Genomic DNA, 20,351 nt, shown 5'->3' with positions numbered 1-20,351 from the left:
TGAAGGGACTGTTTGTGGTGTTTTGGGGGACGGTGGCAGCAGCTCTGGCACCTGAGCATCTGTCCTTCCTGGTGGTCTGGTGGTGAGGGCTGATGGGGTGGACAGCAACTCATCTCTTGGAGGCCCTGCCAAGTAAAGGGGTGAACTTGGCTCTAGAGGACAATGTCCTTGGGTCTGAGGACATTGACTTCAGCGCTCACCTCCTCTAGTAATTTCAGGTTACTTTGGCAGTGGGACAGACACAGGGGCACGAAACCATGGGTAGGAGAGGAGGTCAGCATAAGCCCGGTTGGTGTTCACTTTCAAGTTTTCCTTCATTAGAGTCAGGCTTCCAGCGGGGAGAAGAGCATCTCATCATAAGATATTTGCAGATGTATTCATGGAACTGCCCACATATCTGGATGAGGATATATGACTTGCCCCCTGGAGGAAAGAGTTAAATGAATCGCTAAAGCACAAAATGTTCCTGTAAAATTGCTTCCATATTTTATTAGATGCAGATGAGCATGAATTATTGTGAAGCCAACAGGGGAGTTTGCAAATTTGGTTCTGCTTTTTTCCATCAACAACCCCCCCTCACCTAGATGGTTATGGAAGGACTGGTTGAGGGATGCTGGTTTGGGGTTGGACCATTGAGTAAAGAGCTCATTCGCTTATTAATTCATCCCATCAGATGTTTATGGGGCACCTACCGTATGTCAGGGAATGCAAGTGCAATTACAGCTTGCAGGTGTCATTCTTGTTGATCAACCTTCCAACGACACCACCAAGGTCCTTCTGAGATGCGCCATTTTTGTTTTGCGGTTATGCTGGGGATGGCTTTTGGGGGAGGAAGCTTCCTTTTGAGCCTCTCAGAGTGCCACTGTCTTATCTATGCCATAGAAAAGAAGGCGCATTTCACCTACGCCTCCAAGGTCAGAAATGCAAATTAACATTAATTCCACTTTCCCACAATCTCCCCGTTTGCATCAAGGTGTGAAACTCCTTGGGGGGAAAATGGACACAATTGTGCAAAATTGGTTTTCTAGCTGAAGAGATCTGATGAATTTCTTATACTCGATGTGACTCTGTCAATTTATTTTTCTATCTATCTATCTATCTATCTATCTATCTATCTATCTATCTATTTATTTTTGAGACAGAGTCTCTCTCTGACGCCCAAGCTAAAGTGTAGTGGCACTATCTCAGCTCACTGCAACCTCTGCCCCTCTGGGTTCAAGCAATTCTCCTGCCTCAGTCTCCTGAGTAGCTGGGATTACAGGTGAGCGCCACCACGCTAGGCTAATTTTTGTATTTTTAGTAGAGACGGGGTTTTCCCCTGTTGGCCAGGCTGGTCTCAAACTCCTGACCTCAGGTGATCCACTAGCCTTGGCCTCCCAAAGTACTGGGATTACGGGCATGAGCCACCACACCTGGCCACTATTTTTTCTTTTTAAAAAAACTTTTGGCCAGGTATGGTGGCTCATGCCCATAATCCCAGCACTTTGGGAGACCGAGGTGGGAGGATTGTTTGAGGCCAGGTGTTTGAGACCAGCCTGGGCAATATAGTGATACTCCATCTCTACAACAAATAAAAAATTAGCCAGGTGTGCTGGTGCGTGCCTGTAGTCTCAGTTAGCTGGGAGGCCGAGGCAGGAGGGTCACTTGAGCCTGGAATTCAAGACCAGTTTAGGAAACATAATGAGACCCCATGCCTGCAAAAATTACAAAAAATAGAGAGGTGTGATGGCACAAGCCTGTATTCCAAGGTATTCAGGAGGCTGAGGTGAGAGGATCATTTAAGCCCAGGAGGTTGAGGCTGCAGTAAGACATGATAGCACCACTGCCCTTCAATTTGGAAACAGAGCAAGACTCTGTCTCAAAAAAATTTATTTATTTATTTATTTTTGAGATGGAGTCACTTTCTGTCGCCCAGGCTGGAGTGCAGTGTCGCAATCTTGGCTCACTGCAACCTCTGCCTCCCAGATTCAAGCGATTCTCTTGCCTCAACCTCCACTGTAGCTGAAATTACAGGCGCGTGCCACCACACCTGGCTAAGTTTTGTATTTTTAGTAGAGATGGGGTTTTGCCATGTTGGCCAGGCTGGTCTCGAATTCCATACACCAGGTGATCCACCTGCCTCGGCCTCCCAAAGTGTTAGGATTACAGGCATGAGCCACCACACCTAGCCAAAAATTTATTTGTAAGTTTTTTCATTTCAATAGCTTGAGGGGTACAAGTGGTTTTTGGAGACATGGAAGAATTGTATGGTGGTAAAGTCTAGGATTTTAGTGTATCTGTCACCTGAGTAGTGTACTTTGTACTTAATAAGTAGTTTTTCATCCATCGCCCCCTAACATCATCCTGCTTCTTAGTCTCCATTGTCTCTACTCTGTAAGTCTTTGTGTAGCTATAGCTTAACTCCCACTTACTGGTGAGAATATGCAGTATTTGGTTTTCTGTTCCTGAGTACTTCACTAAGGATCATGGCCTCCAGTTTCATCCAAGTTGCTGTAAAAGACATTATTTCTTTTTCTTTTCTTTTCTTTCTTTCTTTCTTTCTTTCTTTTTTTTTTTTTTGAGGCAGGGTCTTTCTCTGTCATCCAGGCTGAAGTGCAGCAATACACGGCTCACTGCAGCCTTGACCTCCCAGGTTCAAGCAATCCTCCCACCTCAGCCTCCCAAGTAGCTGGGACTACAGGTGTGCACCACCATGCCCGAATACTTTTTAAATTTTTTGTAGAGGTGGGAGTCTCACTATGTTGCCCAGGCTGGTGTCAAACTCCTAGCCTCAAACAATCCTCCTGTCTTGGCCTCCTAAAGTGCTAGACCTTCAGGCATGAACCACCTCACCCTGCCCCTATTTCATGTTTTCTTTTTTTTGCAATGGAATCTTGCTCTGTCACCCAGGCTGGAGTGCAGTGGCACGATCTTGGCTCACTGCAACCTCCGTCTCCTGGGTTTAAGTAATCCTCCCACCTCAGCCTCCCTAGTAGCTGGGACTACAAGCACATACCACCATGCCTGGCTAATTTTTGTAGTTTTAGTAGCGATGGGGTTTCACCATGTTAGTCAGGCTAGTCTCAAACTCCTGGCCTCAAGTGATCCACCATCTCAGCCTCCCAAAGTGCTGGGATTACACTGCGTCCGACCTCTTTATTATTTTTTTAATGACTGAGTAGTATTCCATAATATATACACATCACATTTTTCTTTATCCACTCATCTGTTGATGGGCTCTGCCAGTTTGATCCCAGCTGGACATCTGAGTGGCCCGGCTGCCCCTTAGCATCCCATCCCAGGGTAGAGGCACTGGGGTTGAAAGAATGCATATGTTGTATTTCTCAGCTCTCCTTTAGAGACTGGGTATAGCAGAAAGGCTTGTAGGATCACTGGAAGCTGGAGTGATTGGAGTCTTTCACAGGTCCTGTCTGTCCCCACAGAGGAGGGAGTGAGGGTTGTGAAGAGCTTGTCTCTGCTGGCTTTGGCCTGAGCTGCTGGTAGGAGCAATGGCGGCTGGCCCCATGGCCTGTGGGTGCTTGCTGGGTTGAGGGGTGGCGTGTAGGCCCTCAACCCTTCCCGGAAGGGCTCCCAGGGCTGTCAGGAGCACAACAAATTGACATCTAGAGACTGTGGAGTCTTTTTTAAAATTTTTTTAATTTTTAACAATCAGACAGAGTCTCTCTCTCTGTTGCCCAGGCTGGTGTGCAGTGGCATGATCTCGGCTCACTGCAACCTCCACTTCCCAGGTTCAGGCGATTCTTCTGCTTCAGCCTTCCAAGTAGCTGAGACTACAGGCATGTGACCACACCTGGCTAATTTTTGTATTTTTAAAAAATTGTATTTATTTATTTATTTTGGAGACAGAGTTTCATTCCTGTTGTCTAGGCTGGAGTGCAGTGGCAAAAGCTCAGCTCACTGCAACTTCCACCTCCCGGGTTCAAGCGATTCTCCTGCCTCAGCCTCCTGAGTAACTGGGATTACAGGTGTCTGCCATCATGCCTGGTTAATTTTTTGTATTTTTAGTAGAGATGAGGTTTTGCCATGTTGGCCAGGCTGGTCTGAAACTCCTGACCTCAGGTTATCCGCCTGCCTCGGTCTCCCAAAGTGCTGGGATTACAGGTGTGAGCCACCACACGCAGTCCTGGAAGCTGTGGAATCTGCCACAAGGAGAATTCCTGAGGAAAACCAGAGGCTGCATTGATGGCCCTTTGCCTGCGTGGCCACACGGGATTCTCACAGCAGCCCAAAGAATGGGATTGGGCAAAGGAATTGTCCTGGCCTCCAATTTAGGGGCAGAGAAACAGCTCAGCAAGACCCAGCACTCATCTCTGATTACCCAGTGAGTTGTGGAGATTGGATTTCCACTTGTCATACTGCCTTTACGTCTGCTTTTCCGAGAGAAACTGTGCATTCAGCCCCTTTCAAAGGCAGAAAAGTGCTGTTGAAAAATATACCAGGGGCCAGGCACGATGGCTAATGCCTGTCATCCCAGCACTTTGGGAGGCCGAGGCGGGTGGGTCACCTGAGGTCGGGAGTTCAAGATCAGCCTGGTCAACATGGTGAAACCCCGTCTCTACTAAAATCACAAAAAATTAGCTGGGCGTGCTGGCAGTTGCCTGTAATCCCAGCTACTTGCGAGGCTGAGGCAGGAGAATAGCTTGAACCTGGGAGGCGGAGGTTGCAGTGAGCTGAGATTGGGTCATTGCACTCCAGCCCTGGAGACAAGAGAGACTCTATTTTGAAAAAAAAGAAAAAAGAAAAATATACCGGAGAGGCCAGGCATGGTGGCTCATGCCTATAATCCCAGCACTTTGGGAGGCTGAGATGGGAAGATTGCTTGAGGCCAGGAGTTTAACACCAGTTCGGGAAACGTACTGATACCTTGTCTCTTAAAAAAAAAAATTAGCTAGGTGGTGGTGTGCACCTGTAGTCTCAGCTACTAAGGAGGCCAAGGAAGGAGGATCACCTGAGCCCAGGAGTTTGAGACGGCAGTGAACTATGATCACTATCTTGCCACTACACTCCAGCCTGGGCAACAGAGGCCCCTGTGTAGGAAAGGGCACCCTTTGCTGCATCTCTCTCTCTCTTTTTTTTTTTTTTTTTTTTTGAGACGGAGTCTCGCTCTGTCGCCCAGGCTGGAGTGCAGTGGCCGGATCTCAGCTTACTGCAAGCTCCACCTCCCGGGTTTACGCCATTCTCCTGCCTCAGCCTCCTGAGTAGCTGGGACTACAGGCACCCGCCACCCCGCCCGGCTAATTTTTTGTATTTTTTAGTAGAGACGGGGTTTCACCGGGTTAGCCAGGATGGTCTCGATCTCCTGACCTCGTGATCCGCCCGTCTTGGCTTCCCAAAGCGCTGGGACTACAGGCTTGAGCCACTGTGCCCAGCCTTTTTTTCCTTTTTTTTTTTTTTGTTTTTTTTAAGAGATGGGCTCTCGTCTTGGTCAGGTTGGTCTTGAATTCTGGGTTTCAAGCAGTCCTCCCACCTCAGCCTCCCAAAGTGCTAGTGTTATAGGCATGAGTCACCATGACTGGTCTGCATCTCTTTTCAGGTTAGTTAAATTGTGGAGGAGAATGACCCAGAAAATCTAGAAGTTTCTTCTTCTGCAGTCTGAGGGCTGCAGTTTACAATCAAGCCAGGCAGGCACATAGTCTATCTGCCCTTCATTCCAAATCACGGGTGCCTGGATTCGTTAGAAATTTGGAAAACAGGATGGGAACAGTGGCTCATACCTGTAATCCCAGCACTTTGGGAGGCTGAGGCGGGCGGATCACAAGGTCAGGAGTTTGAGATCAGCCTGGCCAACAAGGTGAAACCCTGTCCCTACTAAAAACACAAAAATTAGCCAGGTGTGGTGGCATGCACCTGTAATCCCAGCTACTTGGGAGGCTGAGGCAGGAGAATCACTTGAACCTGGGAGGCAGAGGTTGCAGTGAGTTGAGATAGTGCCATTGCACTCCAGCCTGGGCAACAAGAATGAAAACTCTGTCTCAAAAAAAAAAAAAAAGTTTTTTGAAAACAGAATTGGCTAGAAACTGGAATTCATACTTATTACTCCCAAGATGCAGAGGGCTCAGGGGATGGGTGGGTAGGGGGAGTACTGGGTGTCTGGTTCTCATTAGTTGAGAGATCATCAGGAGCACCCCCCTGGTTGAAACTTTCAGATTTATACTAAAAAATAACAAGAATGTCTACGGAGTAGAATAAATGTGGTTGCATTTTGGCTTGAAGAATTGAGGATCCTTCCGGGACAGGTTTTACACGTGACTTCTCAACCTGGTCTTTTGGATATGTCCTGGTCTCAGGGTCAGAAGATCCGGGCTAGAGTCTGGCTCTGCCATCTCTCTGCCGTGGGACTTCAGGCAAGTCCCTGTTGTGAAGCTACAATGTTTTCCCTCTGTAATGGCGGGAGTGAGTGGCATTTGCTTTATGGACCATTCAGGGGCATGTAAAGCTCACATTAAATGAGATGATCTGTCTTCTCACTTTGATTTTCATATCACTGCGCAAGTATGGATTACTGTTACCAACCAGGTGGGAGGGTGTCAGAGGAGACAGGAACAAATGTCTTCTAAAATCCAGGTTAGGCCAGGCACGGTTGCTCATGTCTGTAATCCCAGCACTTTGGGAGGCTGAGGCAGGTGGATCACCTGAGGTCAGGAGTTTGAGACCAGCCTGGCTAACATGGTAAAACCCCATCTCTAAAAATACAAAATCAGCCAAGCGTGGTAGCACACACCTATAATCCCAGCTGCTCTGGAGGCTGAGAAAGGAGAATTGCTTGAACCTGGAAGGTAGAGGTTGCAGTGAGCCAAGATCGCACCACTACACTCCAGCCTGGGTGACAGAGCTAGACTCCATCCCCCCCCCCCAAAAAAAAAAAGGAAAAAACAACAACAAAAAATAAAAATAAAATCCAACTTGGGCTTGGGAAATCTCTTCTTTTTCTTTCTTTGGTCTTCGTTGCTCTCTTCCTTTCTTTATTTTCTCTTTCTTTCTCTCTTTTTTTCTTTCTTTCTTTCTTTCTTTCTTTCTTTCTTTCTTTCTTTCTTCTTTCTTTTTTTTAATTCTTTCTTTCTTATTTTTTTTGACAGGGTCTTGCTCTGTCCCCCTTGCTGTAATGGAGTGGCATGGTCATAGCTCACTGCAACCTCCACCTCCCGGGTTCAAGCGATTCTCCTACCTCAGCCTCCCGGGTAGCTGGCACTATAGGCATGCACCATCACACCCGGCTAATTTTTGTATTTTGTTTTAGTAGAGACAGGATTTCACCATGTTGGCCAGGCTGGTCTCGAACTCCTTACTGTGCGATCCACCCGCCTCGGACTCCCAGAGTGCTGGGATTACAGGTGTTAGCCACCGCTCCTGGCCATGCTTGGCTAATTTAATTTTTTATTGTTTTCTAGACATGGGATCTGGCTTTGTTGCCCAGGCCGTTTTCAAACTCCTGGTCTCAAGTGAGAAGCCTCCCACCTGGGCCTCCCGAAGTGCTGGGATTACAGGCATGAGCCATGTGTCTGGCCACTGCCTCCATTTCTGAGGTGGACAGTTTCACTGCCAAGATGAGCATCTGGCTGGCCTTCATTTGTTAAAGAGCATCTCAATAGAAGGGGAAAATGGATCCCCGAGGCCCACCCATTGGTAATGGTTGAATTAAATCTGAACATTCAGACATGGTGGGCCAGGTGCTTGTCAGAACCCCTTGGAAGCAAGAATGGCTGGGTAAATCAGGATTTTGTTGCAAGATGGAGTTGGTCCTGGCTGGGCACAGTGGCTCATGCCTGTAATCCCAGCACTTTGGGAGGCTGAGGCAGGCGGATCACAAGGTCAGGAGAACAAGACCATCCTGGCTAACATGGTGAAACCCCGTCTCTACTAAAAATACAAACAATTAGCCAGGCATGGTGGCGGGCACCTGTAGTCCCAGCTCCTTGGGAGGCTGATGCAGGAGAATGGCGAGAACCGGGAGGCGGAGCTTGCGGTGAGCCGAGATTGTACCACTGTACTCCAGCCTGGGAGACAGAGCGAGACTCCATCTCAAAAAACAAAACAAAACAAAACAAAATAACAAAATGTAGTTTGTCCCGAATTCTCACTGTTAGAGTCACAAACTGGGGAAGAAAAATAACCCTTCCAGCAGCCCCCAGGATCAATGACTAAAGTGCAGTGGGCAGGCCTGGGGAGCCGGGAATGATGCAGGTGTACCCAAGCTCTGAAGGCAACCTCTACAAGCCAGTGCCAGTGGGTGGGGGCAGACAGAAATCCTCCTAGAACCTGTTGGGGCTAGAGGGAGTTGCCATGTCCCCAGCATGCTTCCGGGGTGGTGGGGGCATCAGCAGCAGCATCACTGGATGGTCTGTTCTCCCATCCTCTGGTGTTTCACAGACCCACCATGAATGAGACAGACTTAGTGACCGCTCAGGGGCTGTTCAAAAACCTGGGCATACTTTTTTCAGGTCTGGAAGCAAGAAACATCCCATGGCTGACAGTCCCCACCAGGGAAAGGAGAGCTGTATGAAGCATCTTCCTCTTTACCCGGGCACAGATCCTGGGGGCTGGAGAAGGAGTGTTGACACCAAGGGACTGGCATCCCCTGAGATGCCAAACTCGCCACCTTCTGGGAGGAAATGCATATAATGGATACATGCATGTTTGGATATGTGCACATAATGAGTACACATGTTTGAATGTGTGCATTGTGTATATATGTGTGTGCATTTGTGTGAGTCTGTGTGAGTGCATGAGGGAAGGTGTGGGATATATGAAGCCACCCTGATGGAGTTTGGTGGCATTCTAGAGGCCCCTGAGAGGAAGGGCAAATGTGCACATGAGTGTGTCTAGGTGTCTGTGTGTGAGTAGGATGTGTGTGTCTATGTGAGTGTAGGGATACATAACTGTGAGTTTCTGTCTTAGTCTGTTGAGTCTGCTATAACACAATGCCACAGACTGGGTGGCTTCTGAACAATAGAAGTTTATTACTCACAGTTACTGAGGCTGAATGTCTAAGATCAAGACACTGGCAGATTCGTTGGTTTGTGAGGACCCACTTTCTGGTTCATAGACAGCCCCCTTCTTGCGATGTTCTTATGTGGCAGAAGGGGTGAGAGTTTCTTTGGGGCCTTGTTTATAAGGGCACTAATCCTATTCATGGGGACTCTTCCCTCATGACCTATTGACCTATCAAAGGGCCCCTCTCTTAAAACCATCACATTGGAGATTAAGGTTTAAACATATGCATTTTGGGGGACACATTCACTCTGTACCAGTGTGTAAATGTGTGTGAGCTTGAGTGTGAGTAAGTTGTGTGTGTCAGTGTATATGTGTGTGAGTACATATAAGTATATGTGTGCAGGCAGCAGTGTGTGTGTAGGTGTGAGTGCGAGTGACTAATGTGAGCCTTGTATGAAGGGGCGTGAGTGTATTGTGAGTGTGAGTGGGTACATGTATGTTTGATGTGTGCATATAATGGGTACATATATGTTTGAATTCATGCATATAATGGATACATGCATTTTTGAACATGTGCACATAATGGGTACACATATGTTTGAATGTGTGCATTGTGTATACGTGTGCATGCATTTGTGTGAGTCTGTGTGAGTGCATGAGGGAATGTGTGGGATATATGAATATACGTGTACGTGAACTTTGAGTGTGTGCATTTGTAAGTATGTGTGTATGTGTGAGTGTATGCTTGAACGTGTGAGGTGGTGTGCGTGGATTGAGAGCATGGGTGAGATCCTGATTTACTATTCCTTAAGAAAGAGCTACTTCTCAAGAATAGGAACAATAGAAAGAGGACATATTAGAGGAGAGTCACAGGGCAGAAATTCAGAAATGCAGGGTGGATTGAGGGCCCCAGAGAGGAGGGGGGAGAAATAAATGGTAGCCAGGGTGCTGCATGAATAAGCTGTAGAGCTATTTTAGCAGATGCCAGTAGTGAAAATTTGGAGAGAGAAAGAGATGTCCGGTGAGGATTTTCAGAAAATGTCCATGAAAGAATTTGTCTAAAGCCCCTGGGCCTCCCTTTTGATGAAGCTAATATGAAAGATTTACATGAGTTGAGTATACATTGCAAAGACTGGTCCATGAGAACAGCCAGATATATACAGGTTACGCAAGGGAATAAAGGTCTAGCAGCTGTTGCTCTGGGATGTCCTGTTGTGTAAACTCCAAAGGATGCTCAGAGAAGCTCTATATAGATTTGTAAAAAGATAATGTTTTGAATGTCCATCAGGATATGATAAGTTTCCAGGAAAGAAACCCAAGGGGGTGGAATAGCTGTTCCCCTATGACTATTGGCCCAATACCTCCCCAGGGAGCATGGCGGTGCCTGGGAATGATATTTGATAGGAACCGCAAAGACACAGCCACATTCATCAAAATAAGTTCAGCTGTTGGCATTCACTCTGGCTCAAACTTTAGAGGAGATTTTTTGACTGAAAGACCAGAGGCAGGGTGGGTGCCAGCATGGGTTTCATTTGGTAAGTCCAGTGTCATGAGGGTTTCTTCCTATCTCTGCTTTGCTTTCTGTGATCAAAGCTTTATCCCTAGGATGGCTCCTCTTCCTGGGTCCAAATCACCTGTGTCACCACAACTTCATACTACACCATCTGGGTAAACAGGGAGACACTCTGGCCCAGGATGTCAAGAATGAGTCCTGAGGTCCACCTGGCCGGACAGTAATGACCATGGACTGGGAACAGGCTATGCTGAAGGGCTGACGCCAACTGAGCTGCCTACTGAGCCAATCTGTTGCGGGTTGAACTGTGTCACTCTCTCCCCATATTCATTCACTGAAGCCATCGCCCCCAGTAACTATATTTGGAGACCTCCAAAGAGGTGTTTAAGTTAAAATGAGATCATTAACATGGGCACTAACCCAATATAAACTGTTCTAAGAAGAAGAGATTAGGACATAGAAGTACAGAGGGAGAACCATGGGAAGATCCAGCAAGAAGACAGCCATCTGCAAACCAAGGAGAGAGGCCTCAGGAGGAACCAACTTGCTGAGACCTTGGACTTCCAGCCTCCGGGACTGTAAGACAGTATGTTTCTGGGGCTGAGTGGAGAGCCAGTGGATCCTGCCTCACATGTCCATGGGCTGGAAGAGGAGGGAGGCAAGAAGGACTGTCTTTTCTTCCTGATCCCTGAGGTCTCTGCCTAGAGAACAGGTGCAGCAGTCTCTGGTCTCCTGGTAGTACCAGCCCTTGCCAATCTCACAATCACAGTGGTCACTCACTGAACGTGACAGGAATGGAAAAGGAAAGAGAGCTAGGTTGTCACCCCCACAGGAGTATCTGCTGGGGAGGCAGAAGTTCCTATTTTAGGAAGCAAGGCAGGAGCTCGACTTCCTTCTCAGGGGAGTGGCCAGGGGTGGGCTTCCTTTAGGGACCAGCAAGGTTCAGACGCCTGCTGCCAGGGACCCCTTTGCCCACACTGGCCACTGGGCTAAGAGGGGCTTCTGCCAGGGAGCCATTCATGAAGGTGTGTAACACACAAGGCCCAGTCAGGAAAAGAGAAACCACTATGGGTATTTCAGAGTGAACTTGTTGCTTACCCTGGTAGAGTAGGGAGTTAAGAAACAAAAAGGGTAAAATGAGGCAAGCCAGAGATTAGCAACACAGGAAGCCGCAAGCACCCCTAGGGTTGGTAAGACCCAGGGCGGAAGTGGATTGACTGGAGCCAAGAATCTGGGCAATGGGGTTGGGGGCGGAGCTATGGCAGGGGCTGACCATAGGGAGCTGGGACCACGGAGGGAGGGATTGTGCAGCAGGGGCTGTGGTTAAGGCATGGCCAGAGGCTTTACCCAGAGGGAGAGAGGGCAGGAGAAATTCCCTGGCTTCTCCTTTTACCCTGTCTTGTAGTCTTTTCTTTAAAACTATAGTAAAAGACACAAAACAGGAAGTTTATCATCTACACTATTAAAAATATATAATATAATGAATATTTATTTAGACTATTTATTTATTTAAGACAGGGTCTCACTCTTTGCCCAGGCTGGAGTGCAGTGGTGCAATCATAGCTCACCGAAGCCTCCAATTCCTGAGCTCAATGATCCTCCCGCCTCAGCCCCCTGAGTAGCTGGGACTACAGGCACATGCCACCACACCTGGCTAATTTTTAAATGATATGTAGAGATGGGGTCTTGCTATATTTCCCAGGCTGGTCTTCAATTGTCCTCAAGTGATTCTCCTGCCTTGGCCTCCCAAAATGCTGGGATTACAGATGTGAGCCGCTGCACCTGGCCAGCACCACTTTTAAGTGTGCAGTTCAGCAGCGTTAAACATATTCACATTGTTGTCATCTGGCCACACTGAAACTTTGTCCCCATTAAAAATTCCCCATTCCTCCTCCCCTAGCCCCTGGCAACCACCATTCAACTTTCTGTCTCTATGAGTCTGACTGCTCTAGAGACCTCATGTAAATTGAATTATACAGGCTGGGCACAGTGGCTTTTGCCTGTACTCCCAGCACTTTGGGAGGCCGAGGTGGGTGGATTACCTGAGGTCGGGAGTTTGAGACCAGCCTGACCAGCATGGCAAACCCCATCTCAACTAAAAATACAAAAATTAGCCGAGCCTGGTGGTGTGTGCCTGTAATCCCAGCTACTCGGGAGTCTGAGACAGGAGAATTGCTTGAATCCAGAGGCTGAGGTTGCAGTGAGCTGAGATCACACCCCTGCACTCCAGCCTGGGCAACAGAGTGCAACTCTGTCTCTAAATAAATAAATAAATAAATTGAATTATACAGTATTGTGTGACTGACCTATTTCATTTAGCATAATGTCCTCAAAGTTCATCCATATCGTAGCATGTGTCAGAATTCCTTCCTTCCTTCCTTTTTCTTTCTCTTAGAGATGAGGTCTTGCTCTGTTGCCCGGTTGCAGTGCAGTGGCACAATCACAGCTCATTGCAGCCTTGAACCCCTGGGCTGTAGGGATCCTCCTGCCTCAGCCTCCTGAGTAGCTGGGATTACAGGTGAGTGCCACTGTGTCCAGCTTCCTTCCTTTTTAAGGTTGAATAATCTTCCATTGTATGGATGAGACCACATTTTGTTCATTCATTCATTCATTCATTCATTCATCCATCCATCCATCCATGCTTGAATGCTTCTACCTTTTGGCTATTGTAAATAACGCCAGTACACACAAAGTGTACAAATATCTCTTTGACACCCTGCTTGCATTCTTTTGCTTATATACCCAGAAGTGGAACTGCTGAATCATATGGTAATTCTGCTTTGTTTGCGGAAGCGCCATACTGTCTTCCACAGCAGCGGCACCATTTTGCGCTCCCACTAGCAGTGCACAAGGCTTCCAGTGTTTTGTTTGTTTGCTTGTTTGTTTTGAGTCTCACTCTACCACCCAGGCTGGAGTGCAGTGGTGCGATCTTGGCTCACTGCAACCCCTGCTTCCCAGGTTCAAGTGATTCTTGTGCCTCAGCCTCCTGAATACCTGGGATTACAGGTGTGCGTCACCTCGTCTGGCTAATTTTTATGTTTTTAGTAGAGACGGGTTTTCCCCATGTTGGCCAGGCTAGTCTTGAACTTCTGACCTCAAGTGATTGCCCCACCTCAGCCTCTGAAAGTGCTGGAATTACAGGTGTGAGCCACCACGCCCAGTCATCTTTTCTGTTTTTTGTTTTGTTTTGTTTTTGAGACAGAGTCTCACTCTTTCACTCAGGCTGGAATGCAATGGTGTGATCTCAGATCACTGCAACCTCTGCCTCCTGAGTCCAAGCAATTCTCCTGCCTCAGCTTCCTGAGTAGCTGGGATTACAGGTGTGTGCCACCATGCCTGGCTAAATTTTATATTTTTAGTAGAGGCACGGTTTCACCATGTTGGCCAGGCTGGTCTCAAACTCCTGACCTCAAGTGATCCACCCATGGATGATAATGAGCAACAGAAGCGTGGGTGGGTATCACCTTTAGCCCCCACAGACTGCTGTGGAATCCTGTTAATGTCACTGCCCAGATACCCCAGAGCTGCCCTCTTCTCTCCACCCTTTTGCCCTAGAACTCTTTCTCTCGCCTAGATGGGCATAGCAGCTTCCTTCACTCTGAAGCCTCATTGGGCTTATTTTCTTTTCTCTCTCTTTTTTTTTTTTTTTTTGTTTTTTGTTTTTTGTGTTTTGTTTTTTGAGACAGGGTCTTGCTCTGTTGCTCAGGCTGGAGTGCAGTGGTGTGATCACAGCTCACTACAGCCTTGACCTCTCTGGCTCAAGCAATGTTCATCCTCCTGAGCAGTTGAGACTACAGGTGCACCACCACGCCTCGCTAATTTAAAAATCTTTTTGTAGAGATGGGGTCTCACTGTGTTGCCCAGGCTGGTCTTGAACTCCTGGGCTCAAGTGATACTCACTCCTGTCTTGGTTCCCCAAAGTGCTGGGATTACAGGCGTGAGCCGCTGCGCCTGGCCCGGGTGGGTTTTTATAAAGCTCAAACCAACCACCTTCCCTCCTGGCTCGAAGACCTCTCTGCCTCCCCATTAACCAAAGAAAAGCATCAAACTCCTGAACATGGCACTGAACTCCCCTCTTCCCTACCTCATCTGCCCTCACTCCCACCTCCTACTTTGCTACAGATTGTCTACAGTACCCCGACCACCCCACACCCCCAACCTGCGTGCAACTTCAACCTCCGTGACTTACTTGGTGAATTCATTTACCAGGACTATCATAACGAAGTACCACAGGCTGGGTGGCTTCAACAACAGAAATTTATTCTCTCACAGTTCAGGAGACCAAAAGTCCAAGATCGAGGTGTCAGCACAGTTGATTCCTCCTGTGGGCTGGGAGCAGCTATTTTATTTTATTTTATTTATTTTATTTTATTTTTTGAGACAGAGTCTCACTCTCACCCAGGCTGGAGTGCAGTGGCGTGATCTCAGCTTACTGCAACCTCCACCTCCCAGGTTCAAGTGGTTCTCCTGCCTCAGCCTCCTGAGTAGCTGGGATTACAGGCACATGCCATCACACCTGGCTAATTTTTGTATTTTTGGTAGAGACCAGGTTTCGCCATGTTGGGCAGGCTGGTCTTGAGCTCCTAACCTCAGGTGATTCACCCGCCTCGGCCTCCCAAAGTGCTGGAATTACAGGCGTGAGCCACTGCGCCTGGCCTGCTGGGCTCATCTATACTAGGCTTCTTTCCTTGGCTTGTACATGGCCATCTTCTCCCTGTATCTCTTCACGAAATGATGAAATGTTCTTCTAGCATCCATACCTCTGTATCCAAACTTTCCCTTTCTCTAAGGACACCCATCATATTGGATTAGGGCTCACCCTTATAACTTCATCTTGACTAATGACATCTGCATCAACCCTATTTCCAAGTAAGGTCCCATTCTGGTGTGGGATTTCAACACATGACATTTTGAGGGGACACATTTTGGGGGGAAACCCTTGGCATATGCTGTTCCCTCCATCTGGCATGCTCTTTTTCTTTTTTCTTTTTCTTTTTTTTGAGAAAGAGTCTTGCTCTGTCACCTAGATTGGAGTGCAGTGGCATGATATCAGCTCACTGCTACCTTCACCTCTCAGGTTCAAGCAATTCTCCTGCCTCAGCCTCCCAAGTAGCTGGGATTACAGGTGCCCACTACCACACCTGGCTAATTTTTGTATTTTTAGTAGAGATGGGGTTTCACCATGTTGGCCAGGCTGGTCTCGAACTCCTGACCTCAAGTGTTCCACCCACTTTGGCCTCCCAAAGTGCTGGGATTACAGGCTGAGCCACCCACCCAGCTCATGCTCTTCTTCTTTTCTCTCCCCCACAATCCCCTCCCACTGTCCTGATAACTCTCATGATCCTGGAAGAGGCCGAATTCACCTTCTTCAGTGTTTCGCTGTTGTCACTGAATGGCCAACTGCTGTTGACACCAGACTGGCAACCCCTTGAGGGCAGGACCAGGCTAAGGACAAACCCCACAGGCTCTGTGGCCAAACACAGTAGAAGTGTTTTTCTTTCTCAAATTGGAGCTGCAGTGTGGGTGGTTGGTTTGAGCTCCTGAGTCTCTGCCAATGCCACCAGCTCACTCCAAGGTCACCATGGTCATCACTACCCATCTGACAATGTGTCAGAGATGGGAGGATGGACGGGGAGATTTGCCTGGACCAGGTCCTCTCATTCCATTGGTCGGAACTCAGTCATATGACCATGTGGCCACACCCACCTGCAGGGGAGGTTGGGAGATAGTTGTCCCTGGTTGGGCAGCACAAGTCCACACTGCAAGAGGGAAGCACACATCTTAAGGGGACAAGAGCCCATGTTACATGTATGTGCACCCAAAACCCCACACTCTGAGCCTGATATAGAGAAAGGGGCATCTGAAACCTAGGGGCTTTCTTATTTTGTGTTCCAAAGCTGAACCCACTGGAGGGATATTGAGCCCAACCCCTTCTATGAGTCTCTTCTCTTTCCTGGACTGCCTGTGGGACATCTCCTATGACCTGATTTTGGGGAATTTGCTGGAGGGCTCATATGGTTTGGCTCTGTGTCCCCACCCAAATCTCATTGAATTGTAATTCCCATGTGGTGAGGGAGGGACCTGGTAGGAGGTGATTGGATCATGGGGGAGGTTTCCTCCATGATGTTCTTGTGATACTAAGGGAGTTCCCCCAAGATCTGATGGTTTAAAAGTGGCAGTTTCCCCGTGTGCTCTTTCTCTCTGCTGCCTTGTGAAGAAGGTATTTGCTTCTCTTTCACCTTCCACCATGATTGTAAGTTTCCTGAGGCCTCCCAGCCATGCAGAACTGTGAGTCAATTAAACCTCTTTCCTTTATAAATTACCCAGTCTGAGGAAGTTTTTTTGTTTTGTTTTGTTTTTGTTTTTGTAGACATAGTCTTGCTCTGTCACCCAGGCTGGAGTGCGGTGGCATGATCTCGGCTCACTGCAACCTCTGCCTCCTGGGTTCACCTGATTTTCCTGTCTCAGCCTTCCAAGTAGCTGGAATTACAGGCGCATGCCACCATGCCTGGCTAATTTTTGTATTTTTAATACAGACAGGGTTTCACCATGTTGGTCAGGCTGGTCTCGACCTCCTGATCTGAAGTGATCCACCCGCCTTGGCCTCCAAAGTGCTAAGATTACAGGTGTAAACCACCAAGGCCTTGGGCTAATTTACAAAGCATGTTCACTGCCACTGTCTAATTTGATCCTTTTTTTTGAAAGCATTTTTTCTGTCCCCATCTTAAAGACTGGGAAACTGAGGCCCAGTGAGGCAAGTTGGAGCCAGATCTGCCTCATTTTAGATCTGTCTTATCAGATAGTTAAACATATTTAAAATTAGCAAGTACAGAGAAAATGAATATTGAGTAAATAATTTTAATGAATATATCCTATTATGTTTCAGTGAGGGGCTTTTTAAAATTTGATTTTGTTTTTGTAACAGAAGCTCTTATTTCCATGTCTTCTTAAAGGGACTTTACTATTGCATATGTTTAAAGCACAATTTAAAGAGAACAAGGTTGGGTGCTGTGGCTCATGCCTATTATCCCAGCACTTTGGGAGGCCAAGGGAGGAGGATTGCTTGAGCCCAAAAGCTCAAGACCAGCCTGGGCAACTTAGTGGGGCCCCGTCTCTACAAAAGTAAAACATTAGTTGGGTGTGGTGGCACGTGTCTGTAATCCCAGCTACTTTGGAGGCTGAGGCAGGAGAATCGCTTAACCCAGGAGGCAGAGGTTGCAGTGAGCTGAGATGGCACCACTGCATTCCAGCCTGGGTGACAGAGCGAAACCCTGTCTGTTAAAAAAAAAAAAAAAAAAAAAAAAAAAAAAAAAAAAAGAGAGAGAAAGAAAAAAAAGAGAGCAAGAGAGAACAGATCAGATTTGAATAATTATATGATGAAGTTACTACAGGGCACAGACTTGTACCCTGACTTGTTGCTTGTGAAGACACATCTTACCTGGTCCTTTGGCTGAAAAGGGGCAAGATGACTGACCCCAACCGGGAGTGGAGGCTGTGCTGGAAGCAGAGGAAGGCAGGAGACACAGAGGGAAGCGTGGCTGAGACCCTCACTGCTCTCTCAGTGGTTAAGCATTTACTCCAAGCCCAGTATGTTGGCTGCACCCAGGAGCAGCTTTGGGACCTCTGGGTCAGGCTCACCGGACCCCCGTCTGCTGAGAAGACCCTCCTGTCAACTCCAGCCCTGTGGCTGGACCAACCAATGGAGGACTGCCTCGGTCTCCAGGTTTCTTTTGCATGAAAAGCTGTGCTCAATAATCCTATCGAAGCTGTCAACCGACCAAGCCCAAAGAGCAGCTGTCTCAAGGAAACAGTAAACCAGGTGAAGAATGCCTTTCTCGGCCGGGCACGGTGGCTCACGCCTGTAATCCCAGCACTTTGGGAGGCCGAGGCGGGCGGATCACAAGGTCAGGAGATCGAGACCACGGTGAAACCCCGTCTCTACTAAAAATTACAAAAAATTAGCCGGGCGCGGTTGTGGGCGCCTGTAGTCCCAGCTACTCGGGAGGCTGAGGCAGGAGAATGGCATGAACCCGGGAGGCGGAGCTTGCAGTGAGCCAAGATCGCGCCACTGCACTCCAGCCTGGGCTGGGCGACAGAGCGAGACTCCGTCTCAAAAAAAAAAAAAAAAAAAAAAAAAAAAGAATGCCTTTCTCTGATTCGGTTGACACACTTTATGTGTGATCACTCCTACGACAACAGAAGGTATATAAAAAGGCTCAATTACAGTTTCTTGGAAATAATAAAATAACTCCAAGGGACTCGTATGCTAAGGAGCCTGAAGATGAATGCCTGGCCATAGAAGTGGGCTCCCTTCATATTTCATAAAGCTGTGGTTCAGCTGTCTGGCAGGTGAGGAATGAAAGGTGGGATTATTTTAAGAATGTTTTATGTTGCATCCAGAAGTACCCAGTTTATTGTGTAAACAGCACTCAGTCTTGAATGAAGGCAACAAGCATGATCATTTTCTCCCTTCAGATATCCTTTTGGGAGATAACAGTTTTAGGGCTAATTGAATATCACATCAAATAAGTATCAGCTTTTGCTATACAGGAAGGAAATCTCTCTTTCATCTCTATAGTGTGTGCCATGCATCGGGCTACTTGGGGTTGAGGGATTATTGTCTCCATGTGACAAATGGGGAAACTGAGGCTCGGAGTGGCAGTGTGACTTGTGTAAGGCCTCAAAACAGAAAAGAAACAGGGCCAGGCGAGGTGGCTCACACCTGTAATCCCAGCATTTTGGGAGGCCGAGGCAGGGGGATTGCTTGAGCTCAGGAGTTCAAGACCAGCCTGGGCAACATAGTGAGACCCCATCTCTACAAAAAATACAAAAAAATTAGCCAAACATGGTGGTATGCACCTGTAGTCCCAGCTACTTGGGAGGTTTAGGTGGGAGGATCACTTGAGCCTGGGGGGTTGAGGCTGCAGTGAGCTGTAATTGCACCACTGTATTCCAGCCTGGGTGATAGAGTGAGACCCTGTCTCGAAAGAAAGAAAAGAAAGAACAAAATAAAAGAAGAAAGAAGGAAAGAAAGAGAGAGACTGGGAATCAACTGAAAGACCTTGTAAGAAGTCTGTACACGAGACAAGTCAGAGCACATATCTGTGCCCTGTGGGAACTTCATTATCTAGTTTAAAACTGATTCATTCTCTTTAAATTGTGTCTTAAACATATGGAATAATAAAGTCCCTTTAAGAAGACTTGGAAAGAAAAGCCTCTGTTACAAAAATAAAATCAAAATTTAAAAAACCGTCTTTAGAACACAATAGGATATATTCATTAAAATTATTTACTCAACATTAATTTTCTCTGTACTTGCTAATTTTAAATATTTTTAAATATTTGATAAGACATCTGGAATTATTCATTTCATTTATTATGGTAATACCCCAGTGTTTAATGTATTTTCAACACTTTTCTAAAGTGATGTCTCACTTTGGTGTCTTTTTTCCTTTCCTTTCTTTTCTTTTTTTTTTTTTTAAGACGGAGTCTCACGCTGTTGCCCAGGCTGGAGTGCAGTGGCGCGATCTTGGCTCACTGCAAGCTCCGCCTCCCGGGTTCCCGCCATTCTCCTGCCTCAGCCTCCTGAGTAGCTGGGACTACAGGCGCCCGCCACCGCGCCCGGCTAATTTTTTGTATTTTTAGTAGAGACGGGGTTTCACTGTGGTCTCGATCTCCTGACCTTGTGATCCGCCCGCCTCGGCCTCCCAAAGTGCTGGGATTACAGGCTTGAGCCACCGCGCCCGGCCCCTTTCCTTTCTTTTCTATCTAAAATTAGAAGATGGGTTAAAACACATGGAAATTCAGGGCCAGTGGGGAGGTGAAGCTCTCCTTCTCAAAATGTTTCATTCTAGTTCCTTGAGTTGACTTTTTTTCCCCCCAATTTGATTCAGGTATAATTGCGGTA

Source organism: Macaca nemestrina, chromosome 4 (genome assembly GCF_043159975.1).
Source record: "Macaca nemestrina isolate mMacNem1 chromosome 4, mMacNem.hap1, whole genome shotgun sequence".
In the NCBI taxonomy this organism is placed as follows: domain Eukaryota; kingdom Metazoa; phylum Chordata; class Mammalia; order Primates; family Cercopithecidae; genus Macaca; species Macaca nemestrina.
This window is presented reverse-complemented; position numbering follows the sequence as displayed.